Source organism: Rhinolophus sinicus, chromosome 3 (assembly GCF_057876585.1).
Source record: "Rhinolophus sinicus isolate RSI-liver-muscle chromosome 3, RSI-T2T, whole genome shotgun sequence".
Taxonomy (NCBI): domain Eukaryota; kingdom Metazoa; phylum Chordata; class Mammalia; order Chiroptera; family Rhinolophidae; genus Rhinolophus; species Rhinolophus sinicus.
In genome coordinates this window covers 164,666,945-164,679,921 of record NC_142503.1, presented here as the reverse complement: position 1 = coordinate 164,679,921, position 12,977 = coordinate 164,666,945, and the positions used below count along the sequence as shown (strand labels likewise).

Genomic DNA, 12,977 nt, shown 5'->3' with positions numbered 1-12,977 from the left:
AAGCAAGGATCTAACAACAAAAAATACTAACAGAATTAAGAGCCTCTGGCTCAAGCTAACCAAGCAATCCTAGGAAGGTCCTGTAACTCTAGGTCTCAAGTTTCGTACCAGGAAAACTAATCAGGTGGAACTAGCCTCTTCCTAATATAACTTAGACAAAAATTGTATCGTAAATTGGGGGCAAATTACATAGTCCTTTATTTTGACAAAAAAGGGAAGCTGACTTACTTTTTAAAATCGCATGTTGACTTAAAATACTTCTCTAAACCAAAAATTCTTATTCTTTATCAAAAGTGTGTTTTAAAAATCAGAAACTCAATAAAATATTCAAAGATGCCTATCATTACCACATTTGGAATTGCCTTGTGGATTTTTTAAAACCTATAAACTGAGTGCAAGTCAACTATATGTACCATCAGAGGAAATATTTTGCTGATTTAAATTATTTCCAGTCGGCTTTGGTATGTATGACTATATATTTGTTTTCAACTCCTTTTCTTTTCCTTTTCCATTCTCTGATTTTAGAGAATGTTTTTTTCTTCCACAAAATGTCGCTCCTCCTTCTCCCCTGACCCAAGCCCCCACTCCCTCACCCCACCCCCTGCCCAACACTACTTTTTTTATTTTATGAAATTAGTAACCACTGCCACATTCAAGGCTTTGGCGAAATGAATTCATCCTTGTCAGATTAGATAATGGATTAAACTCAAGGAGGAGGGAGCTTCAGCGGACTGGGGTAATAGAGAAAATCAGCATTCCTTCCAGCCCACACACCCGTCCGGAAGCCTCTCACCACCCCCTGTCCTGGGCTGGGGACAGAAGATCTTAAACAAACCTCCAATCCTGGGAAGAGAGAAGCTTGGAGAACTAAGTCCAGAGCTGAGACCAGCTCTTCTTAATCTAGGCCAAAAACAGATTAACCCCATACTGAAAGTCCATTTGTAAGGCATCGCCCTCCATCTCTGCAAAACCTGATTTTGAGTAATGGTTTCTGCTAAGCAGCACACAATCACTGAAGAAGAGGGAACTTCAGAAGAGTCTGGTATCAACTCGCTTTGCCACAACGCCTGCAATGAAGCTTTTAAAAATGAAGACTAATCTGCTGAAAAACTTTCTTAGTTATTATTTTCCCTCAGGTCTCCATTCTGTGACATGGTAAAAAAGAAAACAAAATGAGAAGCAATGGAAGGAAGGAGAGAAGACAATATGTAATATGATACCCAATATTCTTATAAGCAGTTAATAATCATGGTTAGTATTTACTGAGCACTTACAATGTGCCCGCCGCCATTCTAAAAGCTAAGAACTTTACAGGTATCAACTCATTTATTCCAAACTATGAGTTGAGTAATATTATCTTCCATCACTTGAGGGGTAAGAAATCAGAGGGATAGAGTGGTTGTGACTTGGCCAAAAAAAGAGTTGGGGTTTCAACCATGGGAATCTTACCCCAGAGCCTGCACTCTGAGCCAGATTCCACACTGACGAGAGCTCCGAATCTGGCTCAGTGGTCGACCACTAGAGTGATTCTGCCCCCCCCAGGGGACATTTAGCAATGGCTGGAGACATTTTTGGTTGTCACAACTGGAGGGGGTGCCACTGGCACGGAGTGGATGGCGACCAGGAATGCTGCTAAATACCCCATACGTACAGTGGGGCAGTGACTCCACCAGAGGAATCCATGTTGTCTCTGTCTAATCGCTCAGAAGGGGGACAAGGACAGAGAGATGCTCCTCATGGGGACCAGCAACACCCTTCAGGTACGGGTCCACCAGCTGGTTGCAGACAATCTGATCTTAGAGTTAAGGACTTCTCCTGCCTTCGCCTTTACGGCACGCCCACCATGTCAACACTTCTGCAGCAGTTACAGCCTTTGCCACTGGAAGCCAACTACCCAACCCCAACCTCCCACCCAATTCTCTTACCCCCACCCCCTCCACCCCCCAACTCTGTGACTCATTGCTACCAACCAGCCACACTTCATTTTCCCACCTGAGGCTTTCATTCAGGTGTCAGATAAAGATTACATTTCACAAATAAGAAGAAAATATTTCAACCGATTCAACTATCTGGAATGCTAGCAATACATATTTTCTGAGAAAAGCTTTCATCTGTCTCCGGGCAAAAGTTACAAACCTCCTTTGCACTTTCATGAAACCATGTAAATTAACTGGGAAGCAATGGATTCTAAAAATCATGGGCGGCTGTTCATTCCCTCAGTCACTGGGTATTCTCCGGGCACGTGCCTGTAAAGGCAGGGCCTGCTCTCCAGGAGCTTACAGTCTGCTGGAAACAGAGACCCGCAGGCACAAGTTTAACGCAAGTCAAACACAAGTCAGGGGGAGTGACACTAGAATACTGATATTTTATAGGAGGGGCGGCATCTGAGAAGAGTCAGTCGCCTTTCAGAATAAAGTTTTAAGAAGGCTATTTTTTTGTGTACGTGCAGTTAAGGACGGGATTAGATATGAAGGATGTGCTTACATTTTGAAATACTGAAATCCAACTACACAGCCAATGAGAATGAGCATTTATGGCACTTAAAAGGGGGAATCATTCTACAGTGTTCTCAATTCACTGACTACGTTTACGTTGGAGGCTTAGTTCACGCTGAGCAAACACTGCTATACTGACTGGAGGGATATAGAGTGGCTTTCAAAGTCCATATGATTCCATCACATCCTTACAACTCCCTCTCGAGGTAACTAAAAGAACAGTTACTCAGTCCCAAGAGCATGGCCTGGCCAGGGGACATGTGTACTATCCATTCTGTCCAATCCTCACAGCTGAAAGGGGCTGTTACACCCAGAGGGTCTCTGTGGCTTGTCCTCGTCACCTGATTAGCAAAGGGAGGAGCCCTGACTCCAGTTAGGTTCATCTGACGTCAGAGTCTGTGTTCTCCCTGCCGCCTACATCAGGCCGCCTCCCTATTTCACAAATGTGAAAGCTGAGGAAAAAGTAGCACGTAGGCCCCTAGCTGTAATATGTAGGTATAAATTTTTCAGGAGAGGAAGACAACATATCATAAAATTCAAAGTTCAGTATAAAATTAGAGTTCTCACTAATATTCAATTCTATAAAATCATTACTGTTTTAACAGGCTAACCAGTTTTCTAAGTGAAGATACATTTTTAACTTGTGCAAAAAGCAGCAAGATTTTAAATTGCTGTAAGCTATAAATGTGAATATTGGTAGCTATTACTGACTTCCAATTCTTTTGACCTCATATCCTAGAGTAAAATAGCTAACTTTAAAAAATACCTTTAATAATTTACAAAAACTTAACTGAGGTTTTAGTGTGATTACAACTGTAAGGCATCCTGGGTAACAGAATAAATTCACACAGTGGAATAGTACACAGCAACGAACAACCTATACCATAGCTCCAATTGATACAAAGTACAAACACAGAGAAAACCAACTAAAAGCACTGGGTTAGGACAGTGGTTACCAGGTTACGATGGGGGTCAGGGGAGTGTTTTGGAAGGGGAGCAAGGGAGTCTTTGGGATAGTGGTAATGCTTGCTCTTGATCTGGGTACTGTTTAAATGGGTGTGTTCACAGCACTTTCCACCTGCTACCTGTTACAACTGACCAGTATTCCTGGGTCCTGGGCAACACACTTGGCTTAGTGACCTAAGATTTCTTACTGGGCCTCTCTGAACTTCTTTAAGTCCCTCCTTTTACAAATGAGGAGTCAGTCTGAATAAGCTTCCTTCCAACTTTCATGAAACATGTATTTACAAAGGAAAGTTACAGCAAAAGATCCTCTTCCTCCACAAAAAGACAAGATGGGTGTTAGCGCCTGAATCAGCATCATAATTCAAGTAAGTTTGAGTAAAGGCGTAATTATAAATATAAATACAAGGGTTCTCCCATACTGACAAGGTAGAAGCAACTCTTTAATACCACTGTACTTTAAGGACAACACAAATTAAAGATGATTTTTCCAACTAATGCATCAAGTCAATAGTACTAATTATTATTTATCAGTAATGCAGAAAATTACACTGATACTAATAATTAAGTTATTGAGTGCCAGAGTCAAGTTTTCCTGCTCCAATACTCTGAATCGAAAAGAACTTTAAAAATAAACATAAACCACCTTCCCTGCCCCCCAATTCCTTCATGGCTTCCCCATCCTTTCCTTTCCCCCAACACATGTTTAAGAGCTGCTCAGCGATACAAGGTACTTTGTACTTAATTTCCCATAAAATAGTATATATAAGTTTCTTCCTGCTGCTGTAACAAATTATCAAAAACTTGGCCGCTACAAACAGCACAAAGTATCTCACAGATCTGTTGGTCCATAGGCGTCCTGCTTGCCCTGCCCAAGCCTCACAAGGCCAAAACCAAGGGCTGTGTTCCTTACAGAGGCTCTAGGGAAGAATCTGTTTCCAGGGACATTCGGGTTGTTGGCAAAATTGAGTTCCATGTCATATCGGACTGAGGTCCCAATTTCCTTGCAGAGCGCCTGTCAGTTGTTCTCAGTTGCTAGAGGCTGCCCGCATTCCATGGCTCATCGCCCGCAGGTTGAGTCCTGCTCATGCTTCAAACCCTCCTGCCCCTTCTTCCCTCCCATCTCTGTGAGTCTTCAACGTCCCTCTTCCACTTTTAAGGACTCTTGTGATTACACTGCCTCTCCCCCCCATAATCCAAAATAATCTCCCTATTTTAAGTTTCATGCCATTAATTCCATCTGCAAAGACCCTTCTGCGGTGTGAGGTGACATAAACACAGATACCAGAGAGTAAGGGGTGGGCATCTTTGGGGGTCATTATTCTGCCAACCACATCATAAATACAGAAAAGACATAAATGTCTCCTTTACCAGAAAACGATGAATCATTCCTCTGCCCACACCACACAGTAGAGCACGGATCTATGCTCAATATCAATGAACAGAAATGAAGAAGGCAATGGCCTTGTGATTACTCTGACCCACAAACAGACCCATCCGTTGTTAGTGCTTGCAACAATGAAACTATATTTGCTAGAAGAAGAGTCAGGAAAAACAAAAATGTTAATGTCAAACTAGCTGCAGAAATTAAGAAAAATGTGATATTCTGAATCAACTCTTTGATTTTCTGGGATATTCATAGTAGGCACTGTGAATCACACTTCAAATTTTAATTTTTAAAATACACTAAAATATCTTACAACCTACTTTAAAGACTCTCACACAAACCTGAATGAAAAATGGTGATAAATAATTATGCTGCTTCAGGTCTTCAATCAGTGCAAGTCAAGCTGCCTAACTTAAGCACAACAGGACAGAATCTTATTTTATATGGGGCATTTGAAAGAAAACGTACTTAAACAGCAAAGTTTACTCTGGTTTACTTTGTGAACAACAGAAGTTAAAAAAACTAAACCAAAAAAATAGGAAGGGAAAAGAACAGTTCCAAGTTACTAAATTTACACTATTTGCAATGACAAAACTATCAAAATACTTTATGAAAATATAAAAGTGCTGATTAGCCAAATTTTACAGAAATGTAGCAGTTAATAATAACCAATTCTTGATGGTAAAACTCATGCTACATAAAACAAAAAGCAATAATCACCTAATTACAGATATATTTATAAAAATTATTCATGTCAGGAGTGATAATATTTAACAATCAGAATAATAAGAATAAAGCATACAAATAAAAAAAATTTAAATACTGCCATTTATTCTCTAAATAATATGAGCTACACATAGTGTAAAACTGTACCCAAGTAATGCAAGTTAGAGAACTAATCATTCATCAAATCAGGCTAATAATTTCTAAGTCATCTATGAACTGTTGGAAATTATTGGTGTAATCCTTTATTTGATTTTTCTGTCACAAGATAAGCAATGTCTGAGCTTTATTTAATATAACAAAACAAACTCCTCCAATAGCTTCCCCCATTTAATTGAAAGGCAAGGGCTGAACTGAGTCTTGATGTATAGATTTTCCCATAACATAATATTGTTCATGTTCAATCTATTACCTTCTGCTGAACTAATATCAATTAAATTTTTTTCTCATCCTAATGAATACGAGATTTTCATATTCACTAATTCTATTATCACCTAAATCATATAAATCAGTTATTGGGCTGTCATAATTAATTATCTATATTAATTTTACAACATTTTGTTAACTCTCAATCTATTACGCTTTGAAAACATCAACTGGCTAAATTCCAAGCATCAATACATTAAAAGGATGTTATTAAAAGTTAATTATAGTCTTCAGAGATTTGACATCAAAGAAGTGTATTTTCATGTGACTTGATGGATAATTTAGAAGTTATTCTCTTGAAATATTTTCCTTTGTTTCGTATCTGTTTGTTTCTCTAATATCCTCTGTTTCTCTATTAGTTTCCTGTATTTCGTTTTATATATTCCATCACCTACTATTTGTCAAATAAATCTACTCATTTTAATAATCTAAGAAATAAGAATGGTTAGACTAGCATGTAAAAAGCCAAATATCTAAAAATTTTAATTATTCAAAATTCTACTTCACAATTTCTATTACAGTGAATACTCACGCCTTTATATGATTTCCAAACTGAGTTTGTATCAATAATACCACAGCCCATCCAAAGGTAAATACTTCATTATTTCAATTCCAAGTTTTTAGATATGTTATTTAACTCGATGATATTTATTCAATAGAAGATAAATATTAAAATATCAAGAAAAAATGTTAAGTAGTTTATTTGGTTTTTATCTTTCTATGGTGTCATGCAGAGATAACTAAATGCAATAAGACAGCATTAATGAAAATATCCAAAAGTTTTTCTAGAATTTCAACCGAGACAAGTTTTTCCTCCTTATAACTATACTTGCACCATCTGTACGAAATTCCTAACATTTTCAGATAAATATTTCTCATTGAAACAATTTTTCTTGAGTTATAAAGTTTAATATATTTCAGATGCTGTTCCTTCCGACTCCATGAAATCAACAAAAACCATTACCTATCTTCAAAGTCTTGAATACTGCACGTTAAATAAATTATTAAACCTCTTCTATGTGAAATAGTTGAAGCTTTGTCAATAATGACTTAAATTTCACAGCCCTGATTTATTTTTTCCAAAAATTGTTTTCTCATCTCAATGGACAAGTTTTGCAACACTCAGATCATAACTTGAAACTGCCATGATATATTCACAGAAAAACTATTTTTAAAGCCTTAATACTTTAAGTCAGAAAATTATTTTAAATTTAAATTTAAATAATCTCCTTATTAGTAACTAGTCTGTTCAGATTTTCTATTTCTTCATGATTCAGTCTTGGTAGCTAGTATGTTTCCAGGAATTTATACATTTATTCTAGGTTGAGTATTTTGTTGACGTATAATTGTTCATAGTACTCTCTTACGATCCTTTGTATTTCTGTGGTATCAGTTATAAAGTCTCCTCTTTCATTTCTAATTTTATTTTTTTGAGTCCTCTCTTTTTTTCTTGGTTAGTCTAGCTAAAGGTTTGTCTATTTTGTTTATCTTTTCAAAAAGTCAGCTCTTAGTTTCATTGATCTTTTCAATTTTTTTCTCTCTAATTTATTTCTGATCTTTGTTATTTCCTTCTTCCTACTAACTTTTGGCTTTGTTTTTTTTCTCATTCCTTAAGGTATAAAAGTAGGTTGTTCATATTTATATTTTTTTGTTGTTGAAATAAGTTGTGTTTCATTCTAGAAATGAAAATTTTTTATGATTGCATTCCTGTAGAGTATCAGAGGATGTTCTGAGCTGCAGTTTATTACCAATATTTTTTTCTCTTCTCAGACTCAGAATATTCATGTTTATGATATCTAAAAGGATAAAACTTATTCAAATGGGAGATATGCCACCCATTCCCACCAAGATCCAGGCTGGCTAGACAGACAGTGAGTGCTTCAAAAGTAAACCCCACTACAGCCTATAAAATTAGCTTGATCTAATGAGTTTAGATTGAAATTTATGTTATTAATTTTGCCATTTCTCACAGTTACTATTATATTATCTATCGACTGATGAGGAAGAGTTTCGATATCTTATCATTCCAGTGCAACAATCCCGGTTATAGCAATCACATTAAACAGCCCTCATTTTTCTGTAAACTGTCACTCTAAGACCCCTGACATTTTCCATTCTGAAATATGCCAACTGGAATCAAGTGATATTCAGTTACTTTTTTTAAGTAAAACTAACCAAAAAAGGAGATTTCCATAAGGCGCAATGTAAGAAGGGAAAATCATGATGAAGAGCTTTCCACAGTAATGTTGCTAAATTTAAACCACATTGCTGGCAAAACATTCACCCATCAGGCACCATCACCCCCACCGCGATCATCATGCTAGTTACTGATTAAGTGAAAGCAAAATAGTTGTCCCACATCATTAAAAAAAGTAAATGAGCAAACCTAAATCAACTTAAATTCTCAGTCATATCATGCCACTCCCTTTGACTAACATCTTTCAATGTTTCCCCTTAGAAAAAAATCCGAATTCTCCAACCAGACCCACAGGGCTCTAGCTCTGTGTGCTCACCTGGCTAACTCTCCCTTACCCTTCAGCTTTTAACTCACAAGCTACTTCCTCAGAGATCCTTCCTTGTCTACCCACTCTCTGCTCTGCAGCCCCTTTTCTCATAGCACCGTATTCTTTTCTCCCACTGCATGTTTTCACAATGTGCAGTTAAATATGTATGCACATGGTTACGTACTGTTTGCCTACTCGCTAGACAATTAGCTCCATGCAGGCATGTTTTGTTGACTGTAGTATATCCAATACCTAACATGATGCCTGGCCAAAGCAAGTACTAGATAAATATTTGTAGAGTAAATGAATGGATGAACAAATTGCTAAATACTCTATGTCTGTATAACAGAACTGCCAGAAGTAAAACAGGACTTAACGTTTCTTTAAAAAACACACATTATATAATAGGAGAAATATCTTTGAGTATTACTATTCCAAGAGCAAATATGTACACAACTAAAGATTCCACAAATAGCGGTTCCACAAATAGTGATTACACAACAGCAGCACATACTTGCCATCCGCGTCTGACTTAGCTCGCACATCAGCATGCATGGAAGACTAAGAAGCCCCATTCCCCAGCTGTCACTACCATCAGCAAAGGGGTACTCCCTGTTCTGCCCCCAGACTGTGTGGGACACAGGAAATGATTACGGCAAAGGAAGAAACAACATAGTTAAAAGGCCAAGTGCTCTAATTCTAACAATGGTAAGCACATCCACCCTTCTAGCTCTCATTTTTACAACGCCAATCCAAGATGACCCTTTCCTTATCAATACTGCAGAATCACAACTTTCAGAGCAGACAAACTACTGTGATAGGGGCCAAACAGCTTTTCCCAAGTAGCACCACATACCCTGGCACCCTGATGGGAAATGGGGTGAGCAAGAAGGAAGAGAGCAACACAATCCAGCAGGGCCTGGGAAGGTCCCAGAGCCAGGGACTCACAAAGAGCGGGTGCTGAAAGGTCCCAGAGAAAGGCAATCTGGCTGGGGTGAAGCCAACAACATAAATGGAAAAGTCAAGTGGGCTAACGACTGTGACAAATAAGAACAGGCAAAAGGGCCAGATGTCTTGATGAGATTAGACGAGAAAATACATGTATCTCCCAGTAGAATGAACTGGAGACTATGGTCACTTTCAAGTACAATGGGCTGTAAGGTCCACTGTATCTGGGGAAAAGTGGAATGGAAGCGACAGTCTCAGAAATTGAAAGAGTTAAAGCACTCTGCACCATGGATGCTAGTTATGGTTTAGTAGGGGCTGGGGAGGAACAGAGATCGGGCTAGGTACTGAGTCACTAAAACACGCAGAAGACTAAACTGTAGGTCAGCGAGATGAGAAGAAGCAGAGGAAGAGGAAGCTTAAGTTAATAATGTAGGGTTAAAAAGAGAAGACTAAAGTGGAAACAGAATGAAATCATTTCTAGTTGCATGAACAGGAAGGGAAGAGACAGAAGAATTAAAAGAGTATATTGATAAAAACCAGGATTCAGTTAAAGTGAGGCAGTGGGAGGAGCATTTTTTTTAAAAAGTTAAATATATAAGAGATTTTGTCTAGGAGACCAACAGAGCAGGCGACAGCAGGAGGGGCTGGGCAAAGCTGATCAGGAATGGGAGTCTGAGACGGAACAGGAGTGAGGAATTATGACTGAGGTGCTAGGTTCAGGTAAGATGGAACACTGTGTACGAGGCCCTCAACCTACAGGTACTAAGATGAATAAGATACATGGTGGAAATGTAACACGGGGTAGTTGATCGGCTCACAACAAATATGTCTGGTCTACTCATGTCCCTTGGTCATGGCTGACTGACCCAGGGTAGGCCTATCAGATTCTCTTTCCTGAAAATTTAAAACCTTTAGAAGAGATAGAAGGTAGTTGGAGCCAAGTCACTTTATAGCACCCTTGAAAGAATATCCATGTTAACACCTATCAATACTCTGGTTCTCTCTCACAAAACCTAGTTACCTAATTTTTTCTGAGACCTGCTCCTACTCTATCCTTTAATAATTTCTCCATTTTTTGTTGTTGTTGTTGTTTTGCTTTGTTTTGGTTTTGGTTTTTAAGTTAGGATCATTTGTGTTGCTTATAACCAAAGTATCTTATCTGATTCAGAATGGTTCCTGTAAGCCAACTTATGCAGTTTGTAAATGAGGAATCTGAGGCCCTGAGAATATATTTTTCCCAGGCTGTAAGATGAGAGAGTCAAGACCAAAACCCAGTTTGCCCTACTACTAGTACTGTGGGTGATATTTTTAAACACAGACTTAGAAAGACAACTACCAACAGATTTATAATCTAAACAAACTTTAGGTGAAATGTAGGTATAAAGGTAAAACATAAAAAGCTAAAACTGGAGTAGATGGAGATAAGTAATGAAAAAGAGCAACTGATATTTCCATAGTAGCTAATTTTCATATTCTATCATAACATTAAGCCTGAGTAATTCCAGATTTCTAGAAAAATTTTAAAAACTATCTGAAGCCATCGTATTAATATAAAATCTGAGATTAAAAAAGGGTAAATGTAATAAAAAGGTACAGAACCAGAGGAAGGAAAGGTAAATGTCAACAAATAAACAAAATTATAAGGACCACGTCTATAAAACCAGAAGATTTTTGGCATTTATCCCATGCTTAGAAACATTTGTCTTGGTACCCTACTTCACCAAATACTTTGGACCATAAAATGTTTCTTATACTTCTCTGACCTTCCAAGATTCTGTTGCTCTTCATTTCCTCCATTTCTCAGAACCTTTGTAAGGCTGATTTCCTTCATCTTCCCTACAAGTGTCCTTCTCTCCCTAAAACTTTTACTCTAAAGCCCCCTTCTTTAGCCCAAAACTGTGCCACTAAATATTAATCTTTTCTTCCGTATTTCCTTGGTGTTTGATATTTTCTTGTCTAACCATTCCCTTATTAATACAAGATAGTCTTTTTAAAAAAAGATTTTTATTAAAATATAGCTAACATACAATACTACATTAGTTTCAGGTGTACACCATAGTTATTCAACATGTATAGACCTAAAGAAGTGATCACCATAAGTCCAGCAAACATCTGACACCGTACCACGTTATCACAATATTACTGACTATATTCCCTATGCTGCACATTACAGCCCCATGACTTGTTTTATACCTGGAGATTTGAACCTCTTATTCCTTTTCACTTTCTCCCTGCTTTTTAAAGTTTTCAATTACAGTTGACATTCAATGCTATTTTATATTAATTTGAGGTGTACAGCATCCTGGTCAGACATTTATACATTTTAAGAAGTGATCCCCCTGACTAGTCTAGTACCCACCTGGCACTACACATACTTAATACCATATTATTGACTATATTCCCTGTGTTTTACTTTATATCCCCGTGACTATTTTGTAACTACCAATTTGTACTTCTTAATCTCTTCACCTTTTTCACCCTGCTCCCCAATACCCCATCCATCACCCTGATAAATCTAGTACCCATCTGACACCATACATAGTTATTACATTACTGACTATATTCTTTATGCTACCATGTTTCCCTGAAAATAAGACCTAACTGGAAGATAAGCCCTAGCATGATTTTTCAGGATAACATCCCCTGAATATAAGCCCTAATGCATCTTTTGGAGTGAAAATTAATATAAGACCCGGTCTTGTTTTTGGGGAAACATGGTATACCCTACATCCCCATGACTACTGTGTAACAACCAATTTATACTTCCTAGTCCCTTCCCTTTTTATATGCCCCCCCTCCCATCTGGCAACCATCAAAATGTTCTCTGTATTGGTACATTCTAGCAAACTTTCCCCATGTACTGCTTCAGAAGCAACAGGAGCTTTATTTTTAAATAAAAACATTAACAAAGGTGATTTGTTTCTAAGACTGAGTATAAATACCACATGTGCTTCCATGAAGCCACTCATTTCTCTTTGAACATGGGTTTTCAGTAAAAATGAGAAATAAGTCTCTTATTTATTCCAGATGGTCCAAACTCATAAAGATAAACATGTACATCTAGTGCCACATATGAAATACTTCATGTAAATATAACTGTTTTATAGAAAAGGAAACTATATTATACATTAAAGAATTTATTTAATTAAAAGGAACATTACCATAAATCTCATAGGTAGAATATATCAACCAAAATGGAAACAGATTTTCCCTCCATTTATATATCAGAGAACACATGAAATAATCATAAAAATTAAGATTTTATTCACTCAAAATTTATGAGGAAATATGGCTAGTCGACTTCTTATAGCACTTAGCTGTTTGCTTCCAATCTTTCTAATAAATACACAAATTCAATTCCATGTACATGTAGATTATGTGAAAACACCCACTACTCAACAGAAGGAAAATAACAAATCTTAATGAGGTTTATACCAAGATTTAATAAAAAGAACCACTTTAGGATAAAGAACATCATTTATCTTTCAACCACAACTATTCTAAATTGATATATGCTGGTTTCACTATAAC

General features: G+C 37.3%; 1 protein-coding gene across 1 annotated transcript in view; it reads right to left on the bottom strand.

Annotated features, from left to right (window-relative positions):
- Positions 1-12,977, bottom strand: part of PELI2 (pellino E3 ubiquitin protein ligase family member 2) — a 158,715-nt gene that overhangs the window by 95,434 nt on the left and 50,304 nt on the right. The window lies entirely within an intron of this gene.